Source organism: Chelonoidis abingdonii, chromosome 6, assembly GCF_003597395.2.
Source record: "Chelonoidis abingdonii isolate Lonesome George chromosome 6, CheloAbing_2.0, whole genome shotgun sequence".
NCBI classification, from domain to species: domain Eukaryota; kingdom Metazoa; phylum Chordata; order Testudines; family Testudinidae; genus Chelonoidis; species Chelonoidis abingdonii.
The window spans coordinates 2353014-2377009 of NC_133774.1; the positions used below are offsets into that span (position 1 = coordinate 2353014).

General features: G+C 43.4%; 1 protein-coding gene across 5 annotated transcripts in view; it reads right to left on the reverse strand.

Moving 5' to 3' along the window:
- The window catches only part of UNC13B (unc-13 homolog B), a 329656-nt gene that overhangs the window by 178852 nt on the left and 126808 nt on the right, over window positions 1-23996 (reverse strand). For 2 of the 5 annotated variants that reach the window (XM_075066810.1, XM_032778178.2), the window contains exon 1: window positions 5712-6372. The exons of the other annotated variants lie outside the window; for them this stretch is intronic. The gene's annotated coding sequence lies outside the window, so the exon portion shown is untranslated. Of the gene's footprint in view, window positions 1-5711; window positions 6373-23996 lie in introns of those variants that run through there. 5 annotated transcript variants of the gene reach the window in all.

The window sequence follows — 23996 nt, forward strand, 5'->3', positions numbered from 1 at the left end:
GGATTCTCATTATGGAGAGGCAATTTGTCAAAGCAAGGAAGAAAGGAATTAACTTGACTTCGGGAACCAGTAATGACTAGCCAGCTTTTCCCAGGAGGAACAGATGTGTGAGAGGTATTTCCCAAAAGACTACTATGAAGTGTCCAGAGCAGAACACAGGAAAGTCTGCTCAAGCTGAGGGACAACTCCATTCCTGTGTTTCAGAGACAATTCATATACCACTTCATCCTACTGAAACATAGAAAGTAAAGCCTTTTCGTTTCATCCAGAGGCAAACAGAGGATTCAAGGAAAGGTTATTACTGGGAAGAAAGCCTGAAAGGGGAAAGATACTAGCAGATCATATATTCTGTTGCTTCTACGGGCAAAGCTCATTGCACTCACCAGGGGCTCCTTGCATCCCTCCATTCTCCCTCACGTACTCCCTGTGCATCACCCTCTCATCTCCTCTTTCAGGGACTCTCTGCAACTCTCCCATCACCTGCCTCATGCCAGATGCTTCTGTGTATCCCCCGTTCCTCCCTCCCTCCAAACCATTTATCTCCCATTGACAGGGGCTTTGTGGGCCCCCTCAGGCTTCTCATTCACCCCATCTTACCAGAATGTGGGCTGTGTCCCCGTGTCCATCTCCCACTGTCCGTCAATTCCCCACCACCATGCCAGAGTCTGTGCACTCCACAATACCAGAGACAGATGCCATCAAGTGGAATGTAAGACCTCACAAGCTCAGCCACAGCTCCAGACTAAATACACCCAAAGGAGTTTAAGAAATATAAATGAGAAGACCATTTCTTGCCAGCAACTAATGCAACCAAGAATAAGCCTATGCCTCTGCAAATGAGAGATCAGATAGAACTTGGAATTCCTGAGAACCGAATTTAGACCTGGATGATAAGACCAAAGACCAAATCATGAAGAACTGAACCAAAGGACCCACCTGAAACCTCTACTGTCTGACCCAACACCAGGGCAACTAACAGGAGGCCTAGTCTCTAAAGAGAGAAAATACTTGCACTCTGACCTTTTTCTAGATACAGCAGGGCCCCTTGTTAGATGGATACTCTGCTTCCTGCACCATATGCACTCACTCAAACTTACCAAAAAGTTCTCTTCTGCCCAAAGTCTGAGCAAAGTCTCTTCAGTTTTTTTGAGCTCCACAGGGATGAAGACAAACTTTTTAAAAAGTGAAAACCTTGAGGAATGAGGCCAAATTAACACTCGTGAAAGCCAATGGGAGTTGCATACCTAGCGCCCATTTCAGCCTTTGAATGTCTCCCAATGTATGAATGCCACAAATTAATGTTCTTCTGCCTCTACAGATTTACAATGACAGCAGAACAAGCAAGAGTGAAAATCAGAGGGACACAAGCAGTGAGCACACTGGAGTGGTAAGCAGGAGTGTAAAAGGTCCAGAGAAGAAAAGGAATAGATGCAATGATGAGACTCATGCTTGACATTCAAGGACACTCACAGTGCAATTCTGAGGATCTTGACTCTTCCCAAAGAGAAAAGATCTCGCCGCAACTTGTGCTGAGCTGTGGCTTTGACTTCACCCTAGCTCAGTTCCTCTGTCAGCCATCACATGGATACAGTGCACAGGGTGGAGAGCAGCTTTACAGGATCTCTCCTGCAGCACTGAATGGCTCCAGGAAAGAGAAGTCCTAGTGAATGGGGCCTATTTTTTGCTGCTGCTAAGCCATTACTAGTATGGGCCAGGATGTCCCTTCGCACTCCACTTCATCTGACAAAGACGCTTTCAGAAGCCTGGTACTTTAAGACTAATCTCTCTCCCCAGTCCCCCAATGCAGTTAAAAGACTTATCTGAATGTGATGAAAGAAAGACTCTTATCTGAATGTGATGAAATACTAAAGTGGTGATGTGGCTCTAAAGAGGGCAACATATTCCAGCAGAGGAGAAGTATTTTGGAACAGTCATAGAACAGCGCAATCCCACAGAATGCACCCTGAGCCACGGTGTCCGACTTCACATGAAACGTATTTGAAAACGCTTAAAGTTCTGTATTACCTGTACTAACAAATAAGAAAAGCAATGAAGTGAAATAATTGATAAGTTACCTTGTTAGTAAATGTAAAGAAATACCAGCGGAAATGCAGGACACTTTGGAACTAAAAGGTTTTGACATGAACAAGAGAAAGGAATCTTATGGTTAAGGCTGCCATAGCAACCTCTCCCCAGCACTCTTCTACATGCTGTAACACTGTTTCCTCCTGAGAATTTTTACAGAATCTTAAATATACTAATTGCTGAAAGGATTTCAATAAGGACCCAAATGACAGGGTCTGAGTGAGTGGTGTGGAAAAGCTACTACATGCAGCGTTGCTGGCAGCGCTATCTCTGGAGACTGGCAGGCTCCGTTTTAATTGACAAGAAAAGGTTTAGGTTTTGATTAGATAGCACTTGAGGGAGGCAACTTCATATTTCTTTGCTTTTTTCTAACACCTCGTCTCTTCCAAAATTTGATTTTCCAATAAGTAATAGAAATTCCCACTTGATTGAGAGAGAGAGTGATAATAGGAATTACTTTTAAAAGAATTACACTGCTCAGTGAGTCTGGATGCATGGCAGCAGCACTGAGTACTGCTAAAGGAGAGAACGTAATCTGAATACTCATCCACCTGGAGGACATTGCGGCTACTGAAGTGACAGAGAAGATGTGCACGGCACTTTACAGATGAATTAAAAAGGGAACATGCCCATAGCTTTTATAATCCAAGTTAAAAAATGACAGATGCTACACAAACTATGGGAAAGAGCAATGTTATGAGTAAGGGATTGTGAGATATGGTTTTATTATGCACGCTGGTTCCTTTTTTTAATAATAGTGTTTGTTACTGCGTGAGAGCAAGAACTGCAGTGACTGTTACAGTTCCACAACTGTTTCTGTTCTAATCACCATCTGCAGTTCCCCAGAACTTTCCGAAATGTTCAGAGTTCAGGAAGACGTTTTCCTGCCCAAGAAAGGATTTGTTTAGAAATTTGAAAAAAAAAATAGGACATTTTTGTGCACAAGGACAAGTCAACCAAGCTGCATTCTAGGACTTTTGGTGAACTACAGTGTCCACGTGGGACCTTAGCGTGCAACAGGCTGGTGTGCTGTAGGTTCACACCCTGCAGTAATGCGCTGTGTAGACAAACCTTACCTGACTTGCCCTAGGTCACACAGGAAGTCTGTGGGGAAGTAAGGAATTGAACCTGGCCTCCTACCCCCAACCACCTAGTGGCATGCCCACCAGCTATCTTCCCTATCTCTCGCATGTCCTCACTTTTGGGAGCTTAACTTTGCACCTTAATATTCTTTCAGCATTGCTGTTTGTGTGAGGTTATATTTAAGACTAGAGGGAACAAAGGTGGGAGTGGTAAAGCACTAGGCTACGGATGTCACTAGTTAGTGGCCAAAAATGAGGTACCTGTAGACAAGAGTCAAAGGAACGGAACTATCATGTAGTTAAAAGATAGGAATGGGTGGAATGCTGCTTACTGTGAAAGTGACAGGTTTGAGTTTTACCACTGTAACTCATGCCTGACCCCAAGTAAATAACACAACCTCAAGTCTGCTCTCAGACCTGAGAATACCCTGTGCTGTGTCTTGGAAAGGCAAGATGAGAAGGCTGCCCTGAGAAACAAGAGGAAAACCTTGGTTATTTATTCATATTCTCATACAAAATTACTTCTACTGATATACAGTAGCAAGTGGGGCAGTCAAGTATTTGAATACAAACAGCAGATTAAATGGAATTAATTTCATCAGTTTTTTTATTTTCATAATCTTCATGTTAAAGTATACTGAATTTTTCACCAGACTGGATAAATCAGACAGAGCTTCAAACACAGCTTAGGTAAAAATGACAACCTAGGACCATTGTAATCTGATCAGAGATGAAAGTTTTCTTTCAAGCAGATGTACCTAAATCAGAATCCTAGTGACCAAGCACTACAACTGACAAGCCAGAAGCAAGAACCAACTTTTCTGTTGAAAGAAAATTACATGGACAACTGAAACACAAGTATCAGGTCTTCCTGACTAGTCACCTGGGATTCCAGAATTTAGGAAGCTACTAACTGGGTCATTTAAACTACTTCTGAACATTCCAGTTACATCCAAGGTACAATGCACATGCAGTGCTTCCAAATAGCCTAGATATATCTTTCAATGAGAGAGAGAGAGGCACAGTCATGAAAGGGTTAAAGGATGCTAAGTTCTGTCTTGAGTAAGAAGTGTTGCAGGCTGTATCTTTCTCCCATTTGACAGACTGGCTGCCATAAAGGGAGCAGAGGGAATAGTTTGAGTTCCCAGGCAGCCCCTGTGTTTCTGACAATAGCCACCAGAATGGAAGAGGAAAAGTAAGAATTGCTCACTGAAAGGGCTTGGAACTGATTTTCCAGCTTGCTGTAAATGCATGTGGAGAACTGTGTGGGTTATGAGGTCAATCACAGTTGGAGATGGTAGGTAATGCTGGGTAGTCCAAATGATGCAATTAGGAGATGCAAAGTCGTGTGTCAAGCAGTGCTTAACGCAGCTGGAGATAAGGACTGGCACTAGCTCATATCCCTGGCCAAGCTCTGACCTGCTCAGTAATTCTCTGTGGGATTCCTCCCACCCTCAAAATGGGCTGAGAGATTTGTTCCTTTGCAAGGGGATTGGAATGAACACTTCATTACAATGAGGGGGTGGGGGGTGATAAATCATTAAGCCCACTTAAGACTGTTTAGATCAATTTAAGGGGACAAAACAGCAGCCATTCCCATTTAGATGAATTATGAAAGATAACATATAAAGCTGATGGAACATGCTTGCTTTTTAGCTCATCCTACTAAGCCTCAGCCAAGAAGAGTTTTAGTCCAAGAGAGCTCAAACCGAACAAGATTTATTTCTCAAGGTTTCTTCCTTTGTATGTAAAGATAAATAGCATTGATTGCCAGTCTTCTTTAAGTCTGGAAATCCATCCCAAAGAGGCTTTCTACATTAGCAATAGTGAGTCGCCCATAAAAAGGGGCAGAAATAGAAGGTGAGAAGATATCTGAAATTGTCACACCATCTGCTCTGATTCACAAGCCTGTACAGCATCCCTGTTGCTTGCTTCCTGCTAGTCATCATTTCACCTTGCCAGCTCACAGGCTAGTCAGTCCATTAAATCAGGCCAATGGCAAACATTTTCAGTTTTAAAAAAGGGAGCCCTTTTCTGTTACTAGCATTTATAGAACAATCTGAAACCATTAACTGAGTTACTCAAACCAGTTACTTTTCAAGTGATCAAATTTAAATTATTCCCTTAAAAAAAAAATTTCCCCTCTACTATTTCCTTAGTAAAGATCTTTGATGCCAAGTTCACACAGAGATATAAACCCTCCTAATTCTAAGCTATTCAGAACAAACACTGACAACCCGCAACTATACCAATGCTAAAAATTTCTTCAATAAATGACTATAGATAGTAAAAATATAAAGCGTATGAATACACACATTATGGAGTAGGTTCTCCTCTCAATGCACATGTTTAACTCCTGTAAGCTTCTGTCGGTTCTACTGTATCAACAGGGGAATATCACCAAATTATATTACATAAATAATGAATATATGTACAGGAAATCAATTTAAAATACATAGCAATTTTCCTGGACTCAATGAACTTTAGTACTTGCTGGAAATTTGCAGTTTACATTTAGCAAATTCACTTGTTCCAACCACTTACCTTACTTCTTCAAACAAAAATAAAAGGTTAAATTAAAAGGAAATTCACTGAATGAAGAGAAAACTATAAAACACAATAGCATGCTCTCAAAGAAGAAACAAATCTAGAAGGATTTGTAATCTTGTTACAGGTTAGCCAGACAATGAATTTTCACAATGTAGATTATAAACACATATTCTTGGTGTCCCATCACAGGTTGCTAGGAAGGAGATGCTTTTGTCAAAGGCATCTCAAGTATCCTATTCCACCTCAACCCTGGGATACGGAATAGGGTAAAGCAGAAGACATTTAAAAACTGCAGATAGCTGCTAAATATCCAAAGTGAAAAACAACAGAAGGCAACAGACGTAAAGCCACAAATCCAGAGAATCCGGTCAGTTTCGAGGAGGATTCCTCAACAGAAATTTCTTCCTTCAGCAACATGATTTATTTTTCCCTTTTCCAGCCAGCACCAAGGGCAGTCAAACTTCAACTGTATCTTCAGTTGTGACTCAACAGAAAATATTGTACTTAGAAGAGGCAGAGAGAAAGCTGTGCAGCAATTCCTGCTTCTACTCCTCCTCTTCAGCTGCTTCCTGCCTCAAGCCTTACGCATAACACCCTCCCCCCCTCGCTCACAAACCAGCACTCCTGGACTTGAAATGATTCTTCATGTTATTATCCATTCAGAAGGAAATGGAAATTAAGGGAACCAATCTGACAATAAACGAAATACCCTCTTTTGGAATCACGAGAGCAGACAGCGCAGCACAACGGGCTGACACATACTGGGAAAGCTCTCAGGATGAGTCCATGGTAGCTCTGTGAAACTCTGTGGGGGGGGGGGGGGAATGTGGGGGCTGGGGATAACTGCAATTACCTAACTGCAAGAAAATCCTTTTTCCCCCATATCATTTTTTGTTTATTATAATCAGCAGCGGCATCTACTGTCCACCTCACCCTAATTTAGCTGCAAGAGAAGACTGTCACCCTTGGAAGGCAGCTCAGTCATAAAAATCCTCTTAAGGCTACAGCAGAAGACTATCAATTTTGTTAAAAGTCTGGGGAATTCAGGACTCAAAACACATGCAATGTTGATCTGCTTCCAAAAATAAAAATCACTTTGTTAAAACACACACATGCACACAATAGAAAGGACATAGGGATATAATACATACAACTATGATTTTAATTTATTTTGAAACATCAAGACTTCACTTCTATTCATGCCCCACTATAGAATAACAAACCCTGACAAAGTGGGTATTCACCCACGAAAGCAGCAAAGACTTCTGTGGCACCTTATAGACTAACAAACGTATTGGAGCATGAGCTTTCGTGGGTGAATACCCACTTCGTCGGATGCATGACATGTATTCACCCACAAAAGCTCATGCTCCTATATGTCTGTTAGTCTATAAGGTGTCACAGGACTCTCTGCTGCTTTTACAGAGCCAGACTAACACGGCTATCGGTCTGATACTTAAACCCTAACTTTGTGAGAAGTAAAGTACTTAATTTAAAAGGTCTTCAGACACTGACTTTGCTCTCCTACAGTAAGTTCAAAACACTGCTGCTAAAATAATCTTTCCAGCCTACTGTTCTAGCCATTAATCCTACTCTTCCAATTCTTCCACTGGATCTCCCTGCTCCACCACATCCACTGCAACCTCATATTTATATTTTTAGGTACTTTACATTAGTTCCTCCCTCTCTTGGTTCTCCATTGAGTGAGCAACCCTCTTCAGAGCTTGGTGTATGGAACAGGAGCTGTGCAGGTTTCCCCACACACTTCAGTTCAGATGGGGGAACAACTCACCTGTGCTGCATCTGTAAAGTTGAGGTTCTTCACACTCTAAATGGTTATGCTTTCAAAGTGACTTAGGAGCTTTTGAAAATCTCAACCTTAGCCCCTCCTGTCTGCTCATCTTCTGTCTATTTACTTGGTCTTGAACCTTTTTGTATATTCACCCATGCACCTAATTCTTTTAGCTATTCTAGCCTTGAGCATTTACTTCAGCACTTCTTCCACAAGAACCTGTGTGCTTTCTTCCATTGTGCCCCTTACTGCATAGAATAACTACCCAGACGAAGCCATAAAGCCCTGCCCTGCCTTCTTCCAAGCCCAACACCTACACCTTACCTCATTGCCTACAGCAAAGTGTCAGCTGATCATGGCTGGGCAGCAGGGATTCCAGACATCTGTTTTATGAGAATAAAATGAGATACTGCAAATTTTGCACATAGCTGCTCCAAGTAGCTGCCTGTTCCTATTGCTGTTATCCATACACTTCCTCTCCCATTCCCTCTGTTTGTTCTCACCTGCTGCATTTTGTAGGTGGGAATTTTGAGGCACATGATGCTTGCTACGTATTTGTGCAGTACCAGGCTAATAAGGCCCTAATCTGCTTGAGGCCACTGAGTTACACTGTAATAGCAATGATTAATACTAAATGCACCGATTACTGTGCTGTGGCTTTCAGATGGAGCTCCAAGTCCATCTACCCCCGCTGAAAACTACCTAGATGAGTAAATAAAATGAAATACAATCTAAGATTTCTATAGCATTAACCATCTTCAAAGCTCAGCACACAAATCCTGGACAGAATGAAAACGTTTTCCCAGGGGAACAAGACTACAATAACTAACCTGAAAGTATCACAATTGAGCATAATTTTCTCACTGAGTATTAGCAAATCTGTCCAGCTCCTGGCAAACATTTGTAAGACTGAGGCTTTCAGCATTCATGTCATTTCTTATTTCTTAAGACTCCACATAGGGGACCCAGTGCTAGCATTGTATTGACACTTAAATCAACCCAGGTTTAGTTCTGCTTCAGTCTTCGCTCCCGAGTTGGCAGGAGCTGTCAGCACTCAAGAGGCAATATGACAGAAGCATCGTGGGAGACAACAATGTCCTTTTGGTCCAGGTTTGAGAGCTCTGAAGGGAGTGGGATAACTAGAAGGATGGCCTCTGCAACCTGAGCTTTCAAAGATTAGCATATGAAATAGAATTTCAGTGATGTTACATGGCTAGGACTAGCTAATGGACAGTGGGCAGCTGACACCAGTTAACATTAGAGGACAAGAGAGAGTCCTTCATTCCTCAGCATCCTGCAGTCATTGAAATGACAGCAAATACTAAGACTCTAATGAGAGTTCCAGGGAACAGAGACAGACGTGAACCTCACAACTGCAGACCAAAATCTTGAAACATGGCTATGAAATAAAGGAAAAGATGTTAGCCAAGCCACAGAAGAAACTATTCCTCCTTGAGAACCTGGGGAATTTCTCTGCCTAAAGCCTAGTTGGGTTTTTTATTTGTTGGAGGATGGCGTTGACACAAATAATACTTTCCAAAAAAGGCCGGACAGCTGCAACTCAGATCTGACTAAACAGCCCGGGAGACAGCATGGACTTTATATCTGGGGTACTGAATTCACTTATCAGGGTTCACTGCATTCAGTTATTTGCCTTCCTGCAAGAAAATTCAATTTCTACTTACTTTAAATACCTTTTTTTTTTACAAAATTCACTGCTGGGCTAAAAATTAAAACCTGAGCCTGTAGGGAATTATTAAAACTGATAAAATTGACTTGAGAAATAGAGGCCAAATGCTTTGATGTCTATTCAGTGTGTATATTCTATTTTTTTTTTTTTTTTAAATCTTATCTTTCCATGTCATTCCAGCTTCCTGTAGAGTAAAGCACCGAATTACTGATAAAATTGTAAAGTAAGCAATTCCTCCATGGGTTGATTAACCAAGGTAAGACAAGCGAACCTACAGCAGGGCACGGTTATTCCCCCCCTCCCCCAAACCCTCCCCTCCCCTTTTCTGGGGCAAGGGATGCAGACACATTATCTAGCCCTGACAGGCCCAAGTGGAGGGGATGGAGAAATTAAGAGGATAAGTAAAGGAAGGGACAAAATTTTAGAGAGAGAGGAACAGAGATGGGACAAAGGGAGAAGGAAAGAGGGATCAAGCTGATGGCAGGCAGAGAGTATCTGATCAGCAGTTGAGACCCTATCCCTCTCATGCAGCAGCCCATCCAGCCTGAACTTGCCTCAAGTGTAGCTTCAACTACACACCACTCATTAGTGGGTGGTACTCAAGCAGCTCCACGCAGCTGAGAGGCAGGAGATCTTCTCCCTGGTTGATGTGGGCAGATCCTAAGCTTCTTGCTGCACACCGGGGTTCTCTCTGCTCAGCCTGCTAGGGGGATCCTGACCAAAGAGACAGATGCAGCCTGTGGACAGCAAGGCAATTTTTATAATATGTTTATGATCAGTAGGCATGACTCCGTGTTGCTGGGGTAAACTGCTTCTCCTGGAACGGGGGGAAGAGATGGGGTGAGAGAGTCATGTAGCCTGTCTGAGTTGATATGAATGTGCCATCAAGAACTGAATGGAATCAACATATGAATGGAAAACCCATTGACTGGAACGTTAGCTCTAACACCTGGAAACCGCAGGGCTGTAACTTGGAATAAAGACATATGGTGTGAGGATACTGTTTAACTGTGCTGCTGCAGACTCACAGCGACAGAAAGAGCGAGCCCAGATGGATGTCAGGAGAGCCTGGGACATTGGGGCAATTGCTTCTGCCAATAAGGACTATCTTCAGCTTGGCTTTGCCATGCTGACCAGGGAACTCTCAGATGCCATATTCCAGTTGACTAACGAGTGCTATCTTGTTCTGAAAAGGCTGTGCTGCTGCAGATACTCGCTGGCTGCACTGCTCCCTGAAGGGGTGAAAACCCCTAAACTGGAGTCTGAACTCAGTTGAATTAGCTATTTAGTGCACCCAGCCAGAAACAGGGGTGCTGAAGCCAGAAGGCTGAGTCTAAGAGTCAGAGAGCTGTGGAGGTTACCTTTGTGCAAACCTAAGCTTCAAGCCTGGCAAAGAAAGAGGGGGTCCCTCGCAAGTGGCTGCATAAAGGCTGGGGTACCAGAGACCCCATAAATCTATGACATAGCCCCACTAAAAGGGCTGCAGAGCAGAAGAGCACATTCCTTTATTCAGCTCATCCCTTTTTCACCGCCGGTACCCCACAACGTATTCTGCAAGGAGTAGAAGGGGAGAGAAGAAGCCTCAGCAATCTCTGACCTGACAGCTCCATAAAACAGATTTTAATTCACTTGAAGGAAATTTAATCTACCATGGTGAAATCTGGGTGAAAAAAATCAGTAAGTGTTTACTTTGACATTGAAAGCTCTCTCACAGAGCTGGAGCCTGCCTACTGCACCCCTCTGGAGGGAGAAGAATTACTTAAGCTTAGTACCAATGTAGACACAAGAACAAATGGGTATAAACTGGACACTAGGAAGTTTAGACTTGAAATTAGATGAAGGTTTCTAACCATCAGAGGAGCGAAGTTCTGGAACAGCCTTCCAAGGGGAGTAGTGGAGGCAAAAGACATATCTGGCTTTAAGACTAAGCTTGATAAGTTTATGGAAGGGAGTGGATAGCTTATATTGGCAAGATCTTTGATTTCGAGCAGGTAAGTATGCCCAGTGGTTGTGATGGGATGTTAGATAGGGTGGGGATCTGAGTTCTCAGGAAATTTTCCTGAGTGCCTGGCTGGTGAGTTTGCCCACATGCTAGGGTTTAGCTGATCGCATATTTGGAGTCGGAAGAGAATTTTCCTCCGGGGAGATTGGCAGAGGCTTTTCGCCTTCCTCTCCAGCATGGGGCATGGGTCACTTGCTGGTGGTTTCTCTGCAGCTTGAGGTTTTCAAACCACAATTTGAGGACTTCAATAACTCAGACATAGGTTAGGGGTCTGTTATAGAAAGGGATGGGTAGGATTCTGTGGCCTGCTTTGTGCAGGAGGTCAGACTAGATGATCATATTGGTCCCTTCTGACCTTAAAGTCTATGAGTCTATAAGAGAATTCTAGGTAAAGCAGCTGAGGGGAAGAGTTAAAAGTTAACGTATCGCAGCAAAGGTTGCAGATGATCCAGCAGTACAAGCATTCAGATTTAGCCTATTCTCTACAGCCACATGGAGACCATCTATCAGTGGCACCAGGGCCACCACCTAGTCTGAAGCCTGATCAAAAAGGGGTTGAATTTTCAGAGCTTGGTTATTACTTCCACAGTGACTGCACAAGAAAAGGGAGGATGATTACAGAGGGTTGCAGTCATTTGCATGATCACAGACAAGATGACATGGCTACAGACTCTGCTTTTGTGAGCTGCAGGACTAGAATGCATCCTTTCTTCTCACAATTGATTTGAAATAAGTCATCAGAGCTCCCCGTTTCCCATTACAACCACTCAATAGCACCACAATAACCTATTGCTGTAGGCACCTCAGGGATATCATCTTCAAATGAAAGAATAAGCCTCCCCTTCAAGCACCATACGAAGCATCAATTCCTTTTTTCATTCATCCAGGAAATAAGACCAGGATGGATAAAGCATCAGTGTGTGGGCAGAAAGAGGAATATAAGGTATACGCATATACTATATGTATTGCACATATAGGAAACAGACACACTGGCCACAATTTGACTTTGAAGCTTTAGTTCAGGGGTTCTCAAACTGGGGGTTGTGACCCTTTAGGGGGTCACAAGGTTATTACATGGAGGGTCGTGAGCTGTCAGCCTCCACCCCAAACCCCACTTCACCTCCAGAATTTCAGTGTTAAACATAAAAAAAAAATTAATTTATTGGGGGGGGGGTCGCACTCAGAGGCTTGCTGTGTGAAAGGGGTCACCAGTACAAAAGTTTGAGAACCACTGCTCTAGTTGATCAATAAAGTAGAATATAACCTTCCACAAGATTCTCAAAGTCTCAAATGCTCAATTTTACTGGGGAACTTGAGTAAATGGCTAAAGATAGGGTGCAGGGAAGGACAACGAAACTACTCAGGAACACAGAAAAACTCACATGATGAAACTGAAAAAACTGGGACTGTATACCTTAGAAAGGACATGAATTGGCAGGTACAGGATAAAAGTATGTAAAGATAAATTGGGGAATTGGTCTGAAATCAACAAGATGAAATTCAGTAAAGATACGTGAAAAGTATTTTGCTTACGAAGGAAAAATCAAATGCTCAATTACAAAATGGGGAACAACAGTGATAGCACAGCAGAAAAGGATGAGAGTTACAGTGGATCACAAACTAAATACAAGTCAACAGTGTGATGCAATTGCAGATATTCTGGGGTGTATCAGCAGGAGCACTGTATGTCAGACATGGGAGGTAGTTGTCCCACTCTGTCAGTACTGGTAATACCTCAGCTGAAGTTCTGTGTCTAGCTGTGTGTGCTATTGACAAACTGGAGAAAGTCCAGAGGAGAGCAACAAAAATGTTAAAAGGTTGGGAATACCGAACCTACGAGGAAAAAAAGTTAAAAAAAACTGGACACGGTTAATCTTGAGAAAAGACAACAGATAATAGTCTTCAAACATATTATGGGTTGTTATAAAGAGGTTTAGGCCAATCTCTAACTAGTAGGTATTATGTGTTTACCCCACATTTGCCTTCTGTGAGGTTTCCTACACCTTCCTCTGATGCAGCTAATGCTGCCCGATCTTGAAGAAAGGTTACTGGACTAGACAGATCACAGATCTGGTCCAGTAGGCAATTTTTATGTTCCTATGTCTTAAAGGGGAAAAGTGAATCTGACTATACATTAACTACTGCTAAACACAAACTAAAATACTTCCAATCTTCTCTAATCTGTCACTTACTAGTAACAGTAGAATATTTCCTGACAGAAATAGGATTCTGAAGTGGACAGTGCTCCTTTAAAAGAACCTATTTGCTGTATTGTAATCTGACCTAGCCACTCGATGCCTCTTCCTATATGGAAACAAAGGTTTAGCCTCTTCCATTCACCAAAACTAAAAAGAGGAATATTTAATTGCTGCACTTCATTGAAGAGCTCATTTTATTTTATCCTTTGTGTATGTGAGTGGCTGCCGAGAAAACGTCAAGCTAGCCTGATTTCCCAGCACGTTCCAGGCCTTCTCAGACACCCTACTGAGATGATGCCTTGTCATTCTCTACCTTACCTGATCAGCCCTTCCATCTGCGGGTCAGTGAAAATTACACTTCAGTCACAGACATATTAGGCAACAAGACTGGTAAAGTGCAATGTGTTTATTTGCACTAGGATCATAAGTCCAGTTATCTTAGACCAAGAAAACCCTCCAGCACACAGAAAACTCTGAAAACCACAGCCTAGTCTCCCTGAGCCTCCAGCAGGAACAGCCAGCCATCTCTATTGCTCTTCCCCTGAGGCTCCAGTCATCCTGCCAATGGCCCCAGGACCCTCTCCTCCGAGCTGGCCTGTCACTGTCCAGTCAACAGACTGACCCTCAGCAGATTCATCACACTGCCCTCTGATGACCTGCTAGCATTCAGCCATTCCATTGCAATACTTTTGCCTGCTGGGGAGCTTGCAGTCCAGTAGCAGTTATAAAACTGCTGCTTAAATTACAATCAGTTTACTTGGCTTATAGAATCACAGAAATGTCAGAGCTCGAGAGGCCGTCTAGTCCAGCCCCCTGTGCTGAGGCAGGACCAAGTAAATCTAGACCATCCCTGACAGGTGTTTGTCCAATCTGTCCTTAAAGCCCTTCTGTGACGGGGATTCCCCAGCCTCCCTTGGAAGCCTGCCTGTTCCAGAGCTTAACTACCCTGAGAATCGAAGTTTTTCCTACTATCTAACCAAAATCTCCCTTGCTGCAGATTAAGCTCATCGCATCCTGTCCTACCTTCAGTGGACATGGAGAACAATTGATCACTGTCCTCTTATAACAGCCCTTGACCTACTGAAAGACTTATCAGGTTCCCCTCACTCCTTTCTCAAGACTAAAGAGGCACAGTTTTTCCTACCTTTCCTCAGAGGTCAGGTTTTCTCAGCCTTTTATCATTTTTGCTCCTCTCCTCTAGACTCTCTCCAACCTGTCCACATCTTTCCTGAAGTGTGATGCCCTGAAATGGACACAATACTCCACTCATTGGTGCCTAATAGAGCGGGAGAATTAGCTCCCATGTCTTACATACAACACTCCTGTTAATATACCCCAGAATGATATTTACGCTTTTCACAACTGCATCACACTGCAGGCCCATGTTCAGGCACACAGACAGCAAGAGAGCAGTTAATGCTAAGAGAACTCTCCCTCTGCTGCTCCCTCTTTCAAATTACATCCCTCTCTTTTAGTGACATCTAATATGTAGTCTTGACACTTCATGAGATCAACATTTTAACTACACGCCTAATTATGTAATCAACTTCGCTGACTGAAGCAAAAGTTTCTGGAGTAACTATGCAGAGATGAGTGGAAGGAAGAAATAGAATGATACTCCCATTTGAAGTAGTGAGTGCAAAAAGGCCTATAAAAACTTTGGGTGAATTCAGAAACTTTGCAAGTTTTACATGCTTTAACTAAAAAACTGAATAATAGGAATCGCAGAACAAAATTAAGCAAATAAGTCATCTAATATATTCCCCTGACCAGGGCCATGTCCTTAGGACCAAGAACTGGCGACATAGTAAGCTCCAGATATCCTTCCTTACCTACCTCACTTTAGAGAGACCACGTGAGCCAGGGCAAACATCTTTCACTGGACCAACTTCTGTTGGTGAAAGACCCAAGCTTTTGAACTTGCACAGAGCTCTGTGGAGCTCGAAAGCTTGTCTCTTTCATCAACAGAAGTTGATCAACAACAGATATTACCTCACCCACCTTGTGCCATATATCCTGGGACCAACATGGCTACAATAACACTGCATAACTCATTTTAGAAAACTGAACTGTATTTAGCCAAGTTTAGCCAAGTGTTCATCAATGTATTTTTAAACACTGTTTCAAACAATGTGGACACAGTTGTGTATAACAACAAGTTAGCTGGTGGCAATTGACCCAAGGGTCCCCCAGTTTTCCTGGTCTCAAAGGCTGATGGTTGTTCGATCTTTCAGGCCAGTGTGCACTACAGGAAGTACACCGGCATAGCTAAGGCACTCTAGCTAAGCTGGCATACCCTATAGTGCAGACACAGCTTCCAGGGATGGAAGGGGTTTGTGCACCACTGGAGGAACCCCACCTCCCCAAGGAACAATAGCTGGGTCGATGGAAGCATTCTTTCAGCGACCTAGCTGTGTCTGCACCCATCACTGTTTCACACCCCTGAGTGCTGTAGCTATGTCAACTTGAATTTTAAGCATAGATCAGGCCTCAGGGATAGTCTGTGTCAAGCTCTTTAACAGCCCAAGACACAAACAGTCCAATTAAAATTGAAGTTTAGATGGGAGAGAGAAAATCAGATTAAAACAAAAGAATCTGCCTCCATGTCGTACCTAGTCTGGCACTCTGCAAATGCTAGGCTAGAGAGGTATGATTGAAGATTAGTCACAGGAGATGCTTATCTCCTATTTCCCTTCTGAGCTTTGCAGCCAGCATGTCCATGAGACAGCTTCTCGTTTTGGGTTCTCCTTGGGGTCCCCGGAGTTGTACCATCCAGGTTACTCTGACATGCTCTCCAGTTCTGCCCTGAATATGGCACAGCAAGTTTCAAAGCATTCTGCCCAGGCACATGGATCTGACAGCACTTAGAAAAATCTGATCTGAAGAGAAACTCTGCTGAAACCTTAATTAGTGTTACTGCTGCTGTTCCCCCATAACACAGTGATCATCCTTCAAATCAACAGTTATTACACTGAACCGATCTCTTATTTGACTTAATAACGATCAATGTCAAATACTTAAACTGTACTGCAACAACATGCTGACTTTTTAAAGCATGACCACTATATTCATCGGAACTCTGGCACCCTGACATTCAGGAAGTTTAAAATTTTTTCTTGAAAGTGGGCATATATTGTCTTATGTACTACAATCCATGAACTCTATATTAACTGGAGTAAAACCAAGTAATGACTAGAAGTTTCTTCTGAGATTTTTGTTAACTACCTCACTTTTTCATTTTTTTAGATCCAACAGTAATTTAGAAATAAATATTTTGAACTTGTTAAGACTATAAGCTAGGAGACTACACAAATATGAGAAAGTAGCTTTGCGTTTAGTGAGAGGCTGTCTTCCTCAATTACAAAAATATTCTGGGTTTTTAAGTACCCACAAGTCATCATGGTAGCATATAAAAACTTCATTTTCAGGCATTTTGTCAAAAGCCAGGGTGTCAAGAAAAATTCAGCATGTAATATAAAAGCTTATTCCGCTCATAGACAACAGCAAAAATAGCAGAAATAAGGCACTAGGTGCTGTCGGGAACATAAAGGAAGATCCAGACTTGATTATTAAGTGAAATCGTGGATAGAGTGGAGAAGCCAGGAAGAGGTAGAAGACAAAAAGAGCAGAAATACAGGGTGTAGCATAGTTTTGCAAAGACTTGAAGATTTTTGCCGGTGAAGGGATTATAGGAAATATGTGACCTGGCCAGAGCAGCAGGCAAAGACCAAGACACAATAAAGCAGCTTCTGACTTCTCCAGGTTGGACTTCTCATTACATCTGGATCTAGATCCAAACTAAACCTCTGGAACTCATATACAAAGCCTGAATGAGATAAATGCACAACCCCCTTCCATCTACGATGAGACAACAGCTACAATCATCCAGTACACCACCAGCTAACTGAGTCCAGGTACAAACTAGAAAGAGTCAGAGCCAGGCCACCTCAACAGCACTGCCAAAGCTCTCAAATACCCACCATCTTCAGGTTCCATTACAAGACTCGCTCCTTCAGCAGAGCACTCAACGAAGAACTAGAGAAGAAATGCCAGGAATGCACATAGAGAAAAACAAAGCTCTCACCCAAGAGGACTGAGCTAGATGAAGTGGACAGAGGAGTTGGACAGAGACTGAGTCTTAGGCCCTATGAATCCATACCTGCAGTCCCAGTTGCTAGTGTCACAAGATCACATCATAATTTAAGTCAATTTCTAGCTTATGGGGTTGTGAAGAAAAGCTTGGCACGCTGACCAGAGTCATCTCTGCCTGAGTCTGTAGAGAGCCTGAGACAATAGCTCTGAGACGGATGAACTGCCCCAAGCATTACAGTGGGTGCTCTTTGGGGGCCCTTCCAACACCACTCAATGAGAAAAGTGCAGCTGCTGGGGTGAACACTGCAGGGGTCCTAATGTTATCTCTGCTGCTCTCAGGGTAGGGAAGCCCATGCCGTTAGCACCTCTCCTAGTGAGGGACATGGCCATGGCACAGAAATGCAGCCATGGGGCCCCACGTTAGGATGTGCCTAAGGCTCCAAATTGCTTTAATCTGGTTCTGATGCTGGATGCCAGCCTGTCTCTCTGACATCTCCTCATGGAAGTCTAGCTATCAGCTCAAGCTCAACACAGCTAAAGCAGAGCTCCGAATCTCCCCCCTTAGCTCTCCCCCCATTGATCACGGTGTACACCACCACCATTCTACCTCTCCGGTCTACAACCTGTGTGTGAAACTCAGATATCTCTCCGAGTCCTCACATCCAGGATCTGTCTACGTCGCAAAGATTCTTTCGGAATAATCTCTCAGAGATACAGCCTTTTCTGTCCACCCACACAGCTAAAACTCTCCTCCGGGCTCCTATTGGCTCATGTCTCAATTACTGTAACATCTTTTTTTCTGGCCTTGACATATGCCGCCTTGCCCAACTTATCTTCATTTAGAGTACTAAGGCAAAGAAAATTTTCCAAGCCCGTCATTTTGACCATCCCCCCCTCTTTCTGAATCCCTTCACTGGCTCCCCTCTTCTCTATCATATCAAACAATCTATCTGTATTCACTTTTTAGGCCCTTCTCTTCAGTACTGACAGTCAGCTCCTGCCACCCATCAATCCATGCCACCACCTCTGTTGATTAGTGGTCCTATTTTCACACACACACCTTGGAGTGTTCTCCCATGCTACCCTTCATGCTCGGGAGGCACTCCCAGTAAACCTCCATAAAGCTACTTGATCTTCCTTCAACCTGCCCCTCCCAAAAAACTTTCCTTTGCCATGAGGCCTATAAAAATCTCGACAACGGTTAGCCTGTTGGTATGCTGAGTCCACTGCCTGTCACGCTGCCCCCACCCCCTTTGTTCGTTTCATTGTATTCCCCCCTCCGTCTGTATCCATCTACTGTCTCTTCTCTTAGACTCCTTGGGGCAGGGACTGTTTTTTTGTTGGGTGTCTGTACAGCACCTAGCACCATGAGGTCCTCAGCTGTGATTGGGGCTCCAAGGAGCTATGGCCATACAAATAAATAATAATAATAATGGGGGAGCTCAATCAGGATGTGCCTAAAGCTCCCAAATTGTCTTGATGCTGGACAACAGGCAACAAAGTGAAAGTCGGGAGGCCACAGAGGAGGCAAGGTACCAAGATGACCAAGGCAAGGTTCAAAGTTTTGGCTGTGAAGATTATTACAAATCAGCCCAGAAACTGCCTGGCAGTCACTAGTCCACTGCAAGTGGACACAACCGCTGGGTCACATTTGTTACCAATCAGGGGGTTGCCCACCTGTGAAACCATTATTGGCAGATGTAACCATTATTGTTACAGCCAGGTCCCATGTCCATCTGATGAGGTCACCAATCTCAGCAGCAGCCACAAGAGGGGTGCAAGAGGAAAAAACCCATTCTCAATCTCTGTTACGCAAAGGTTGTTTTTAGCCACTCTTTTCAGCTCTGGAATACTAGGACACAATCCTAGGCTCAGACCTCCTATCTGGCGCCCTTCCAGCCATCCTAACCCCTAAAACTAGTGTCTGATTCCCCAAATCCCACTAGGCATTCCCCCACATTCCCACTGAGTGCCACGTGGTGCTCTAGAGAGCACATCTTGAGACTACTATAGCTGTGGGCTCAAACAAGGTAATCTTCCTTTCTGTAGAACTATACTCTCTATAAAATTATTCCATCCAAGAAAACACACACCAGTTGGTTAAAGATAACTGAATAACCTCTAGAGATTCATGTGAAGAACACACATGCCCATTTCTCTTCATCACTTCCTCTGCAGATCTTAACATGTGCACCACACAGAGATGAGATACTGCATCATATTATAACTGACAGCACCAAGTCCCACAGCTTTTACACTTTCAGTAAAGAGATTTGACAAGCGTCACAAAATAGGTCTGAATCCCACACTGATGATGAATATTAATCTCAAAACCTAGTCAGACATCTTCCTAGATCAACAAGAAATCTAATGAACAATGCAAATGACTTGCAGTAAATCTCTATAAAAGGATACAAACCCCACCACAAAAATAGTCACCTAAACCCAACAGGGAATGCACACAATTTACTGTACCTGCGATTGATTAAAAGATGAACTAAATTGAATGAGTTAGAGAGGCAGATTAGTGCCTCAGGCAGGGAAGAACATGCTGTACCCAAAGTGGACACAAATTAGAAAGCAAATTCTGAAACAATCCTTCTCCCACTCCCTCCTCAGTATGTCAATTCTAGTCATGTACTGTCAAGTCATTGAATCTGCCTACCCTTCCTTTCAAATAAAGATGGAAGAATGAGAAAGTCATGCTTCCTGGTACTTATGTATTCACTAGTTATTACAATTGTGAGCCAAGTTGGGATTTCAACTATGATTATGGGTTAAGTACAGGTGTGTTTACTGCTGTACTATATACTGCTCCTAGGGGAATGTTGCACTTCTGCATGTGCACACAATTAATTTTTTGCACAGAAAAAAGCTTCTGACAAAATGTTGCTGCAGTTCCGCCTGTTGCCCCCCAGAGGGTGCTGTAGCGATAGAACACAGCAGCAGCCAGCCAGGGAAGAGGAAGAGCCTATCAGGCCTGGTCAGGAGACAGGGGCTATGGGGAGACAGCATTGGCCTGCTGGGGGACCAGACAGGCAGGGGCGGCTCCAGGCACCAGCACGCCAAGCGCGTGCCTGGGGCGGCAAGCCACGGGGGGGCGCTCTGGCGGTCGCTGCGAGGGCGGCAGGCAGCTTGCCTTTGGCAGCTTGCCTGCGGAGGATCTGCTGGTCCCACGGCTTTGGCGGACCTCCCGCAAGCTGCCACCGAATCCGCGGGACTGGGGACGTCCCACAGGCAAGCTGCGGAAGGCAGCCTGCCTGCCATGCTTGGGGCGGCAAAATGCCTAGGGCCGCCCCTGCAAACAGGGGCCCATAAGAGCTAGTGGGGCAGGACAGACTGGGACAGTGGGGAAGTGGAGGCACAGGGCCACATGGGGGAGGAAGGTGCAGGGCCACATAGTGATGACAGAGGCGGTACAGAATTACTACTAAGAGTTCTGTATTAATATACAGTAAATTTGCTTTTAAAACTCAGAGAAAGTTGAAAAGTATGGTGACAGATTAGAGAGAAATAAATGTTATTTATGTAACAATCAGTATTTTGTTATGTGATATAGAAGCATATTAAAAATAAACTAAGTTAAAAAAATACCAGAGACTGAGATTCATAGTTGAATCAGTTGCTGAATTCCCCTCCGCTTTGATAGGTTTGTTACCACCACGTCAAAAGAAATGACATGTCTGCTGCCGGCCTGACTTCTTTTTTTTGCTGGCTCTTTTCAAACTCTCAAAAAAAAAAATTTAAAAAAAATCAGAAGCTTCATTTGGGTGGGCTCAGTTGCAATTCTTTTCCTGACCAGGCTCGTGAAATACCCTGGGAAACATTGGAAATTATCCTATTGAGAAACAAGACTATTCACATGCAACACCCACATTTTTGTTTTCTGAGATCTCTACCTGGAGGGTCATTTGTCAGAAATGAGGATCTTTTATTTCTATAAGGGGTTCATTTGCTCCTACTGATTATTAAGAACATAAGAATGGCTCTACTCAGTCTGACCAAAGTCCAGTCCGGTATCCTGTCTTCCGACAGTGGCCAGTGCCAGGTGCCCCAGAGGGAATGGACAGAACAGGTCATCATCAAGCGATCCATCCCCTGTAGCTCATTTCAAGCTTCTGGGAAACAAAGGCCAGGGACACCATTTCTGCCTATCCTGGCTAATAGCCATCGATGGACCTTTCCTCCATGAATTTATCTAGTTCTTTTTTGAATCCTGTTATGGTCTTGGCCTTCACAATATCCTCTGGCAAGGAGTTCCACAGGTTGACTGTGGATAGTTAATGTGATGTCCATTTTTAAAAAAAGGCTTCACATGTGATCCCGGCAATCACAGGCCGGCAAGCCTAACTTCAATACCGGGCACATTGAAACTATAGCAAAGAACAAAATTATCAGACACAGACGAATATAATTTGTTGGAGAAAAGTTAACATGGTTTTTGTAAAGAGAAATCATCCTCATCAACCTACTAGACTTCTTTGAAGGGTCAACAAGTATGTGGACAAGAGTGATCCAGCGAATATACTGTACTTAGATTTTCAGAAAGTCTTTGACAAGATCCCTCACACCAAAGGCTCTTAAGCAAAGTAAGCTGTCATGGGATACGAGGGAAGGTCCTCTCATGGATCAGAAACTGGTTAAAAGGCAGGAAACAAAGGGTAGAAATAAATGGCCAGTTTTCAAAATGGAGAGAGGTAAAATAGTGGTGTCCCCCAGGGGTCTGTACTAGGACCAATCTTATTCAACATATTCATAAATGATCTGGAAAAAGGAGTAAACAGTGAAGTGGCAATCTGCAGATAATACAAAACTACAAGATAGTTAAGTCCAAAGCAGACTGCAAAGAGCTACAAAGGGATCTCACAAAACTGGGTGACGGGGCAACAAAATGACAGATGAAATTCAAATGTTGATAAATGCAAAGTATTGCACATTGGAAAACATAATCCCAACTATATATATAAAATGATGGAGTTTAAATTAGCTGTTACCACTCAAGAAAGCTCTTGGAGTCACTGTGGATAGTTCACTGAAAACATCCACTCAGTGTGCAGTGGCAGTCAAAAAAGCAAACAATGTTGGGGATCATTAGGAAAGGGAGAGATAATAAGTCAGAAAATATCATATTGCCTCTATATAAATCCATGCTATGCCAACATCTTGAATACTGCGTGAAGATGTGGTCGCTCCATCTCAAAAAAGATATATTGGAATTGGAAAAGGTTCAGAAAACAGCAACAAAAATTATTAGGGGTATGGAGCGGCTGCCATATGAGGAGAGATTAATAAGACTGGGACTTTCCAGCTTGGAAAAGAGACAGCGAAGGGGGAATATGATAGAGGTCTATAAAATCATGACTGATGTGGAGGAAGTGAATTAGGAAGTGTTATTTACTCCTTCTCATAACATAAGAACTAGGGCTCACCAAATGAAATTAATAGGCAGCAGGCTTAAAATACACAAAAGAAATATTTCTTCACTCAATACACATTCAACCTGTGGAACTGCTTGCCAAGTGATGTTGCAAAAAGACTATAACAGGGTTCAAAAAGGAGCTAGAAAAATTAATGGAGAACAGGTCCATCAATGGCTATTAGCCAGGATGGGAAGTGATGGTGTCCCTAGCCTGTTTGTTTGCCAGAAGCTGGGAATGGGCGACATGGGATGGATCACATGATTCCTTCTGAAGCATCTGGAATCAGCCATGGTTGGAAGACAGTATACTGGGCTAGGTGGACCTTTGGCCGTTCTTATGTATGGCCGTTCTTATGTCTTGATTGCCTGTTTACTTCAATGCCTTTCTCCCTATCTCTCAGTTTCTTCACTTCAACCTCACTCTACACCTGTCCCTTATAGCTTCCTCTTCTCACCTGTTCTGTCCTCCTTACCCTCTCTTCCTCACCTGGTCTTTCTGTTCAGGTAATTTCCTCTGAACTAAACCCAACGCCCCAAAAAGAACAAAACTAACATGACAGGAGCCACCATCACATTGATTGCTCGGCTTGTATGTTATATCCCTTTCTCCTATACCTTTGGGTACGTCTACACTGGGTAGTGATCCATCTATCGGGGATCAATTTATCGTGTCTAGTGTAGATGCGATAAATCAATGCCTGGTCGCTCTGCCATCGACTCCAGAACTCCACCGCAGCGAGAGGTGGAAGCGGAGTCGACGGGGGAGCAGCAGCGGTCGATTCGCCACCATCCTCATGGCCAGGTAAATTGACCTAAGATACACCAACTTCAGCTACGCTATTTGCTTAGGTCGACCCCCGCCCCGTCAGTGTAGACCTAGCCTGTGTCTTATCTATTTAGATTGGAAGCTCCTCAGGGCAGGAATTACTACTACTCCTCTGTTTGTAAAGTGCCTAGCACAGTGTGGCCCTGACTTGGCTGGTCCTTAGGCACTACTACTGTGGTAAACATGAGTAATAATAGCCTGTGCTCCAGGGGCAGTTTTTGCAATAAGTAACATGCAAAGAAACCAGAAAAATGCTTCTC